Source organism: Solanum dulcamara, chromosome 7, assembly GCF_947179165.1.
Source record: "Solanum dulcamara chromosome 7, daSolDulc1.2, whole genome shotgun sequence".
NCBI classification, from domain to species: Eukaryota; Viridiplantae; Streptophyta; class Magnoliopsida; order Solanales; family Solanaceae; genus Solanum; species Solanum dulcamara.
This window is the reverse complement of record NC_077243.1, coordinates 55,604,273-55,616,247: the sequence shown is the minus strand read 5'-3', so window position 1 is coordinate 55,616,247 and position 11,975 is coordinate 55,604,273. Positions and strand designations below refer to the sequence as shown.

General features: G+C 35.9%; 1 pseudogene; it reads right to left on the bottom strand.

The window, feature by feature from the left end:
• Positions 1 to 1,402: 1,402 nt before the first annotated feature.
• LOC129894757 (stearoyl-[acyl-carrier-protein] 9-desaturase, chloroplastic-like) lies at positions 1,403 to 10,332 on the bottom strand (annotated as a pseudogene).
• Positions 10,333 to 11,975: the final 1,643 nt, after the last annotated feature.

Genomic DNA, 11,975 nt, shown 5'->3' with positions numbered 1-11,975 from the left:
TGACACCCCAACCCCTCTAACTCATACAATTCAATATATAATTACCTAAACATGCTCAGTCTCATGATGAGAAATCATAGCCTACCTATAGGTCAATCACGCATGCTCCAACACATGAAATTAAAGCTTTTCCCTTCAGAGTGGCCTCTGAATGCTTCATACAATCAATAATAGAATCACAACATTAATATGGTCATTATGACACTATAATTGTAGAATTCGGAGATGGGCCAATTTTAGTGTCAAAAATTGAGAATTATGGGATCCGCTTCGTAATTCATGGAATTGAATCTAAAAATAGGCTCCAACTACTACCTCAGCTCATGTTCCATAAGGGAACACAACTCACACACCAAAGAAGACCCAAACCTAACATGCATAAATGATCAACTTCATGTCCTAAGAACTTATAAATGTAGGGAAAAAGCAATTTTTACCTCAAACAAAGCTCAAATCCTAATTATGAACACACCACTAGGTTCTCCTCAAAATCTACAGAATTTAACATTTTAAATCACCCAAATCACCTAAGAATTGAAGGAGAAAACAAGGTTTAAAGTTGGAGAGAAATCTGGAAATTGGTTCTTAAGACCAACCCTCTAATATCACTTTAGCAACCCCCCGGTGATCACTTAAGTGACACCTGCCAAAAGGAGGGCATCATTGTAGCAAAACCTAATCACTTAAAAGACCAATCGCTTTAGTGACAAGACTTCTCTTTGGTACTAATAAAACAGTCAGAATTTTATTCTGAGGTCATTTTCTTAAAGTTATGACCGAAGTCAACTTTTCAGGTTATAAAAGCTTCAAAATTGGGAAACGGGCCTAAAATCCAAACGAACGACCTGGCGATCGAACAATCAATGCCAGCAAGTCATAAATGACTTGGGGTCACTACAAAAAATACTCTAAACGAAGGAATGAAGGATTAAATTTATAAATAATCTGGAGGGTCATTACATCATCATATTATTTATAAAGAAATGAAATTCCACAATGTTCAAAGTTGCATTTCCAAACACACCCCAAACATTAAAGATTATTCTTGAGATAATTAGGATTTATATTAAACAATCACTTCAGTCGTAGTACAAAAAAAAACAATATGTAGCATTAAACTTCTTATAGTTCATAACCACTCAACATTTTATAAATCAAACTTGTAACAAATATAAAGAACCTACATGTTCTAAAAGGGGAGGTAAAAACTAAACGCTGTATTTTCTTGATATGACCCAAAATTAATTGCCAAAAAACAAAATTTAAGGTATCTACAAGATTCTCCATAGCATCTTCCTTACAAATACTAACTTGATAGATACCATAACCTAAAATTACTTACTAGCATTCCTATGGGTGATTGGTATCAGAAAACAAGCATAACCATGAAACATACAACTATTCAAAGTTTTATATCTCTAACAAATGCCCAGTTGAAAGGAACAAGAGCCTTCTGCTTGTCCTTGCTTGTGCCCTCTTCTCCAATTTTCAAATATGATGAAGTAGACCAGATACATAATCTAGTGCTTTGTGTCCTTCACCAGAAAGACCAGTCAATTTCTCTATTTCCCATCATCCCACCAGAAATACAAGAATATCTGCATAATCCTTTATCGTGTATACACCAAGGCGTTGAGCTACAATAGAGAAATGTTGGAAGAGGTTGTCATCCCAGCTATCATACATCAAATGAGCTGGCATCGAGATTTTTTTCCTCATCATGTGAGCAACAACCAATACAGTTCCATCTGCATCAACTTCAAATACCTTATCCATAATCTTGGTATATGCAGTTTTGTGGCGCTTCTCATCAACAACAATTATACAACAAACCTGTACTAGTTTTATGTCCCCGTGATCCTTAGCATGCCGAGCTGTATTTTCATGAGAAATGATAGTAGCCCTCTCTTGGAAGGAAGTGTAGATAAAACTCAAATATGGGTTGTTTCCAGTTCATGGATCCTAAAAGTTAAGCATCAAATGCATGACCAAAAGATCAATTTTAAGGATGAGCACTTTAAGTGAGAAAATCTTAGTCAAAAAGGGATTATTATATAACAATTGCATTTCAGGTTTTCTGTTTACCTTATCAACAGCTAAAACCATGCTTCTTAATTAAAAAAATGCCAACATGTTAATCATGTACCTCAAATCTCTAAATGGAATATATAGCGAACATGAACTCCGATTAATTGAAAAAACAAAGATAAAAATAATGGCGAAAGAACACTAGCAACAAAAACTAATACAATAACCGAAGCATAGGAAATTACAGGTAGTAATAACAATCAAAGAATAATATAATAGGAGATAAATAATAATAATATTGATAAGGAAAAATAGACAATGCTCAACTACCTTGGTTAGATAGGCAAACTAGTGTGCAAAATGAAGCAGATTTCAGGACTCAAACAAATTTATTCTTCAAGATCTAGCGATACACAAGTACATAACGCAAAATAAATTAATCATCTCCATGTTCACAAGGCTTCGAGGTGGGGGAATGGATAATAAAAGGGGGATAAAGGGACTAAAATACCTTCCTATAGGACGAGAACTAAAACTAGTATCTAAATAGAACCCACATTCAAATGCATTAAGAGAAAGCACTCTCATGACTATTAACAAATTCAAGCCATGTAAATTTTAAATTCTAACTTGAGAGCTCAAAGCATAATGTAGCTTACCAATTGTACTAACATAACCTTTTCTATATAATACAACTAATTCTCTAATATATCAATAGTTATACAAACATCTGAGAATTTTTTAAATGTGTGAGATACAACTCATTTATGTGCAAGCTATTCACACAAACAGTCACAACACAGATACCACACACACTCTAAAATAGATATGCTATTATATCAGTTTATTGATTAAATAACTATGCCACAGATGTCTCTATAAATTTTACAAATAAATTTCCAAGATGATTTAAAAGCTTAACAGAAGCCTATGTGGCTCAGACTCTTCAAAAATATAAATGGGTGGGGGTTGAATCCTCCAACAATACTATATTTTTGAAGCATCCGACACATATGTGGCATCATTTTTGGAGAGCCCGAGAAACATAGAAAGTAAAAGAATAGTACAGAGAAGTAAGCTCACCATCCCTGAACCAATGAGGTACTAAATTGCCTTTTTAGTTTGTCTTATATAAACTCTTCCAGAGAGATATAAATATTTGTTGAGAAGGTCACCATGCCTATTTCCCTCAGTAGCCCATGACTTCGTCCAATGAACCCATGGAGTTGGGCTAGCTTTTATTTCATTATGAACGTCATCTAGGGTGTTCACCATTTTTTGATAAGTTGGAAGAGATTCCTCTGTGATCATATCTCCAACTAATACAACAAAGTAGTCATCAGGAATTTCCTAGCACCTCTCCCTCATCTCCTTGACTTGGTCATCAAATCCTTCTGAGGCAGGATTAGGAAGAAAGTCACTGGCCTTCCAACACTTCTCAACAGGCTTTAAGTGCACCAAAATATTATTCTCACCCCAACCATGCAAGGAATCAAAGATTTCACACTTCTTTGGCAGCATGGAATGAGTAACTTAAATATGCATCTCTCGTGGAGGACTGAATGGCTTCTTCACATTTCCACCTTCCCTACAATTACCACAAGCAAAATTAGAACTACTACTATGTGTTTTTGAAAATATGATCTACAAAAGAAAATTCATAGTCTGAGTTTAGTTTAAAGAAAATGATTATTTGGTCCTAAGAAGAAAAAAATACTTGTCGAGAACAAAGTAATGGATGAATTCACCAGTTCTCCCTGTATTTATTTATTACTTTGGATAAAATATATTTCCTTACATCCCAAGAAGAAAAACACTACTCAGGAACAATGTAATAGATGAAGTCACCAGTTCTTCCTTGTATTTACTTATTTATTTGGATAAAATAAGGCTACCTTACATTGTCACTCACCCTTTTACTATTGTTTTTCAAGTAGTTATTTTCTCAAAGCAGATTTGGATGTGTGATCTAACATTCACATATGAAGAAAACACTCTCTACCCAATTCAACTTTTCGTACATGAAGAAGTGAACCACATCTGTTCAGCACAATTGAAGTACATTGACAAAACTATTTCTAATTGTTACAATCAATCAGTACAATGACACTCTTCTAAGAAATGTGTACGTTATCAATTTAAATCACTCAGTAGGAAAAAGCAATATGACCCCTAATAATGACTACGCTAGTGGAAAACAAAAAGATAGAAAATAATCGGTAAAGAAATTTCTAGTTAGAGACAAATGTAGTGCAGAAGTTATGGGTTCATGCGAACCGGAAAGCTTTCAGCTTAGATTTTGAATGTTACTAAACTCCCCCAAGTATAAATAGTAGATTTTGAGCCTAGTAAATGAAATAATTCTTCTATGATGGTATTGTAACATTCCTCAAAATGCTAACAAGTGCCTTAAAAATGGCTTGGAAATAGGTCGCTTGCGTAACACATTATTCTTATCTTTTTGGCAAATCTGAGTCCGTAATATCGATCAAGGGTCAAAACCTGCAGGAAAATGGTCTCGATGGATTTTTAGGACCCGTGTACTGAAAGATGATTTTTTTAAGAATTGCATAAAATAGGAAGGTGAGCAGCAAGTCCACGCCGCAGACTTTCTCTCCCATAGTGCAAATTTACCCAAATTCTGGCCAAAACTCACTTTTAGACAAATAAGGCATAAAACACATGTGAGGAATGTGTTTCACCCTTTTGTACATAAAATGCATCTGCTGAATACGTTTTATGTGTTTCCAAATTTAGATTTTTGTGGGGGAGCTTTAGACATTTCCTAAATTTTTAGTTAATGAATCTGGACCTTTGTAGGGACTAATTCTACTCTATAAATTATCCTAACGCTCTTATTTTATTCATTCAATCACAATTCACCTATTTAAATATTTGTCTCTCTACAAAAGCTCTCAAGGACTCCATTGAAAACTTCCAAGAAATTCACTCAAGCTCACCATCAAAACTCTCAAATTTATCAAAATTCTTTAATCCTATCACTCAAGGTATGTGGGTATTTGATACTAGGGTGTATTCACCCATGGAGCCCAACTAATCTCTTTTTTTTCCAATCAATTAAAGTATATATATTTTTATAGGTTCTATGATCTTCATTCCAATTCAATAAATATGATTCTAATGATGATTATGAGTCTATTTTAATATAAACTAAAGGTTATTGCATTGAATTGAAGAATTTTTTTATGAATTTTACTACATTGATCTCTAGGGTTCATTATATAAATTATGGATATTTTCAATTATACTTCTAAATGATATTATCTGTATGAATTATGTTTGGGTTGATATAAAGTATATGATCATGCATGTTTTCAAGTTAATTTCATGATTTTCAAGTCAATCGATCATGTATTCATATTTTACCCTAATTTCAAGTACAAGCTGTAATCATGAATTTCAAGTATGTAAGCAAGTTTTTTGAATGAGGGTGACTTAAGACCCTAATGATGGAAGGCCTACACCCGAATTATATGAATCATATGACAATGAGCTATTCCTATGATATGTTTACGATTATGATATGATATGTATGGCATCCTGATATTACACCAATGGTTTTGAATGTTTTGTTTAAGTATGTCCCGATTAGTATGGTACCCGAAATACCATCAATAATCGTGGATTAATATTATTATAAACCAAAGTTCATTAGTATTATGGGAATTTGGTATGGCAGCCATGATGATATGTGATGTTATAAGATTTCTATCTCTTGTAAGCCTATATTATAATTATGATATGTATTTCGTAGGATGTTAACTTATCACCGAGAGGACTTTGAGGTGGGGTATCAAACTAAGCCCTAGTAGCATCCTCTAGTCCTTTAAACTACGTTGCTACCGTAGGTTAGCCAATATGGCCTAGCTAATGGATTCACATTTAGCTCTTAATGATGATACCGTTGGAGGGAGTCTACCTTGGCAAGTAGCCTCCCCCTTCTCTATATGGGTATCATCGAATTCCATGTTATAACTCGTATAGTCTTAATACTGGTTATAGTTGTCTCCCGCATATGTTCAGTTCTTAGATGATTTACAAGATTACTCCTATCCTTCACTTCTATATGATACTCTTATTTTTTAAAGTGGTTTGACCTTTTACATGTTTACCTATGATTTTACTAACCATTGTATTATGTTATTTAAAATAGCGATTATACAACATTGTTTTGATTATGCATTGCATCACCTGCATACTTAGTACATTCCAATGTACTAATGCATACTTTATTGCCTATATTATATCACAATGTAGGGATGGACGCTCCATCTTATTCTTGTGTCTAGTTAGTAATCTATTGTAATGATTGTGTGGAGAGTCCTCATAGTTATAGGGCAAGCTGACTCATTTATTGCAATTTCTAGACTACGATGAAGTTTTAAGAATATCCCATGTCATGTCATTACTTTCTTTAGGGTGAGATAGGAACATGTCCTTGCCCCCTCCTATGTTGTCATGTAGAGGCATGTTGGCATATTGTGTAAGGAGTCTATGTTGTCATGATTCTTTTTAGATTTGCTATTTTCCTGGACTTTTATGAGTTTCTGCTTATTATTTACCTTATGTATGCATATGATATGCTAAGAGGCTTAGTTGGGTTTTTTTCAGAAATCCTAACCGCCATGTCATGGCTAGGCACTAGTTCGGATCGTGACATACTTGGTATCAGAGCACAAGGTTTGAAGTGTCCTAGAGATTCCAACATGTCGCATCAAGTAGAGTCTTATTCATGGGTGTGAAGCACTTCACTTTATGAGTAGGAGGTTATGAGGTGTATTAGGAAATCTTTACTTCTTTCATGATCTATATCGTGCGATAGAGTGGTACTCTAAGACCTTCCCTCCTAAGGAATGTTCTTTGTAATTTTCAACAAATGCCTCCACGAAGACAAATATCTCAATCTAATGGTCCTCTTCCTGATCAAGTAACTAACGAGGATTTATAGACTACTATCACTGCGCTAGCTCGCATTGTGGGCAACCAAGGAGTAATGGCTCCTCCAAAAGTGATCACACTACTTCAAGAGTTAGAGACTTCAGAAGGATGAACCTTTTCATGTTTCATGGTTCGAAGGTTGAGGATCCCAAAAACTTTATTTGTGAGGTATATAAGATTGTGGATATTATGGAGATGTCTTCGAAGGAGAAAGCAGAGTTGGCATCCTACCAACTCAAGGGTGCTTCCCAAGTGTGGTACCATAAATGGAAGACCAAAAGGGTTGAAGGAGGCGCCATAAGTTGGGAGAATTTCAAAATTACTTTTTTTGACCGCTTCTTTCCACTTGAGTTGAGGGAGACAAAGGTGTTAGAGTGTATCAATCTCAAGAAAGGTAATATGAGTACGAGGGAGTATGTGCTCAAATTTAGAAAGTTTTCCAAGTATGCTTCTAGTTTGGTGTCTAACTCTTGATTCCAAATCAATAAGTTTAATCGGGGGTTGCTGACTAAGAAGTCTCAGATTGAGGATAGACTATCTTTTGATAATGATACGGTGCGTAAGTATCACAACGATAAGGTGCCTAACTCTAGGTGCCAAAATGATGATGTTAGGGTTCAAACTTATCCCACATGCCAAGGGTGTAGAAGGTACCATCCAGGAGGTTGCTTAGTCGCTTCAAGTGCATCTTTTGGTTCTGGCATAAGTTGAGACTTTGTTCTTGGGTTGCTACAAATGATGAGGATAGTTGTCGAAGAGCTCAGCCTTACCCTTCTTCGAGGAAACCTTGTCGCGATCAGATTTCTCAGGCCATGATTGCGCCTACTATGACCCACTAGCAGGTAAGCTAGCCTATATTTCGGAACTGCAAGTAATGAGATGTTAGGGCATAAGACCAACAATATTATCTAAAACAATAAATTAATAATAGGAATATACAATAAACGAGCGGAAGCAACTAAATATACATACAAACAAAAAAGATTCCTTCCAGAACCTGGAAGTGACATGTACAAAGCTGCTAATAATAGAGTACAAGTCCTAAAAATGGACCACGAAAATAGAGCTATCTCAAAAAGCAAAACACAGGAAAAATATATGTACAGAAGGAGACGAATAAATCTAGAACGTAGTGTGCTCACCCACGCCTTCTATCATGACCGCAACTTGCTTGAATCAACGCCGGTAGCTACTACTCGGACCTACATCACCAAAATAGATGCATAGTGTAGTATGAGTACCAAAACAACAGGTATCCAGTAGGCATCATAGGCCGACTGAGCAAGATAAGCAAAAGTAAACTAAAATATGAGTAAAAGATCACAACCAAAGATAGGGCAAGAAGTAAATGAGGGTACGTATACGAGGGTACTAGCAAACAAAGAGAAATAATCTAACTTCGTTGGGCTCCCATAAACCTGACGGGTACACTCATGCACAAATAAGGGTTAACCACCTGCACAGACTCCCATAAGTCTGACAGATGCAAGAATAGCTGAAAAAATGAATAAAACCAAAAGGAATTCAATAATATCACCATTTCCCAGACTTGAATCGAACCATTTCAAAACTCTAACACATCAACCCACATCTAAGACTCAAAAATTTAACCAGGTGCAAGCTGGACCACGAACTACAATAGGCAATTGTAGCTAATGATTCGATATGAGTTTGCTATACCACAGAATTTAATGGGGGAACTATACCCAAGGGTCAAGCACGGGTATGCTAGACCGCAGGATATAACTGGGTAACTGTATCTAGGAAGGTTAAAAACAAGAAAGCTGGACCACGTACACCAATTGGGTATCTGTAGCTAAGGAGCCAAACTCAAGTTAGTTGGACCACAGACTTTGACTAGGTATCTGTAGCTAAGAAATCAGACCTAACTAGAATAAGTGACCAACTATACATCATGTGCAGAACCCCCAAATTGAGTGTCATTAATGCATCGCTCTAGCCCGAACAAAATATAACCTAAATCATCGAGAAAAGTTCCAAAATCAAGAACATAGTGATACAGGACCGATAGGAGAATAAGGCGTGGTGGAGGTAAGGTCAAAAGATGAGTTACTACCTATCTAAGGCTCAGATTAATAGACTCCAGTCTGCTATAACAGTCTACAGGGAACAAATAATCTAGAATGATGTTGGAGAAGTTCTATGGCCCAAAGGCACCAAAATCGCTCAAGTCCAAGGCAACACTAGTGTAAGCCTAGACTAAGGCCAAACATGCTTCTAAACATATAACCACAGGCATAATTTTCATCATAGGATAGGAACAACCAACAACCATACGAGCCATGCTTAAACAGTCCAACAATTTCCTAAAAATAGCACCTACGACATAGAATCTATGAATTTAGCATGCTTGAAACCCAAACCCCTCCCAACTCATATAATTCAATATCCAATTGCCTAAACATGCTCAATCTAATGAGGGAAAATCATAGCCTACCTATAAGCTAACCATGCACTCCAACTTATGAAACTAAAGCTTTTCCCTTTTGAGCAGCCTTCGAATGTTGTCATGCTATCAATAATAGAATTAAAACATTAATACGGTCTTTATGACATTAAAATTATCAAATTTGGAGACAAACTAATTTTGGTGTCTAAAATGAGAAATATGGAAAGCATCTGAAATTTTGGAATTAACCCAAAAAATAAGTTCTAAACATCTCCCCAAGCTCAAAAAATAAATTTGATAAACAGTACGGGTTTGGGAAACTATGCAAAACAAGCATGCAACAAAACTTTACCAAATTCCAACTAAAAGATGAAAATAACAGCTTCTTGATTAGTGAATTCTGAAAAAATGACACTCCCCAATTCCAACAAATTACACCACGACATTCCTTACAAAATACCCCACAATCTAGCCTAAAAATCACTAAAAATGGAATTCATATGATCAAGATACAATTTCCACAAATTCAACAAAATACCACTGTGAAAATAACAAAATTAATAGATAATTACAAATTCTTACCTCACACAAAGCTTCCCCTAGAGTTTTTGAGCTTATCACTAAATTCCACATGAAATTCTCTTGAATTTGGACCTTTGAATTGCATAAATTAATCTTGAAATGAAGGAAATATCGATGTTTGAAGTTGAAAAATAAGCTGAAAATCATCCTTGGTCTTTATTAAAACACTAGGAAATTGTCCATCGCAAACGTGGATACAGTGATCCATAAACGCGGAGGTCAATAAACTTGACCTTCGCGAACGCGGCTAGAGGTCTGCGATCATGGAGGCCTAAGACTTATACCTCTGTGAATTCGGCCATGGCTCCGCAATCGCGGAGAATAATTTCATGGACCTCAACAAACATGGCCATGGGACCGCTATCGCAGAGAGCAATTTTTTGCACCAAATATCAACTAAAAAGCTGATATTCCTCAAGTTCCAATATTTTGACAGGGTGTTTGAAATTTGTTCAGAATATCGTGCACGCAAATGAGATATGCTATCCCACCAAATTCAATGTTCCAGACCCCATGGTGCTGTTGAAATTCCCATTGAGATCATTGAAAATAAAAGTAGGTCCCATACACAAGGGCCATTTTAATCCAAATTCCACAACGGGCCTCGGAATTAGATCGAAAGTCTCAGAAAGTGAATGAAGGGTCTTTCTAGACCAAACTCAATATTCCAGAACTAACTGCACTATCAGAAATTTCATTCAAGAGTGTTTTCCAAAATTGTTGACAAAAGTCAACTATGAGTCAAATTTCTGTTGCAAAGAGTGGCAAATGGTCCTCTACAGAGCTTATTGAAGTATCAGAATTCCATTCTAAGATCATGTTCGTAAAGTTATGACTGAAGTCAACTTTTCTACACCAAGGGCAATAATCAGCGATGGAGGTTCCCACTTTTGCAATCAATTGTTCAAAGCATTACTTGAAAAGTTTAGGGTTCAACATAATTTAGCAATTCCTTATCATCCACAAACTAGTGGACAAGTTGAAGTCTCAAATCGTGAAATAAAGCAAATACTTGCAAAGACGGTGAACGCAAATAGAAAGGATTGGTCAAGGAATCTTGATGACGCTCTATGGGCTTACCGCACTGCATTCAAGATGCCTATAGGTATGTTTCCTTATTAACTTGTCTTTGGAAAATCTTGTCATCTGCCTATAGATTTGGAACACAAAGCTATGTGGGCATTGAAGAAATTGAACATGGGAATCAAATAAATGATGTTGATGAGTTTCTCCTAAATACATATGAAAGCGCAGCCTTGTACAAAGAAAGAATCAAGAAATATCATGACCAAAAGAGTGAAAATAGAGCATTTGTGCCCGGAGACTTAGTCCTTCTTTTCAACTCAAGGATGCATTTATTCTCAGGAAAACTCAAGTCTAAATAGCTGAGACCACTTAGAGTGAGTCATATCTTTCCACATTGTGCGGTTGAGCTAGATAAGAAGGATGGTATGAAGTTCAAAGTTAATGGTCAACGAATCAAAGCATACATGGGCACAGAGGATGAAATCAAAACCGTGGATGCATGGAAGCTTAGTGAAGTCTATGTAACTAAGTATATCCACATCGTGCCGCGATGTTAAATAAAGGGTTGCTTAGGAGGCAACCCAATTTAGTCATGTACTTTTACTTGTTAGATTTTAGGATAACATAGACTTTTTCAAGGTCCGTTTAAAATAAGAGTCACAAAAATAAAAAAAAATAGGCCAAAGGTTGAGTACGTGCCCATGCCGACTTGGAAATACTGGAAATCGAAAGGGACTCAGAAAGATACACGAGTCTAGTATACGGGTCGTAGTAACATACACGACTCATACAGTTGACTAGTCAACCTCAGATTAAATACAAGAAGTAGTTTTAAGTCTATGAGTCTACACTACAACCCGTAGACATCTCTATGGCTAGTAGCCTATATATGTAGACTCCAGGTATGTTTTTTTTCCTTTGAAAAAATGACGATACAAGCCTATGACTCGTGTCTACACATACGGGTCAT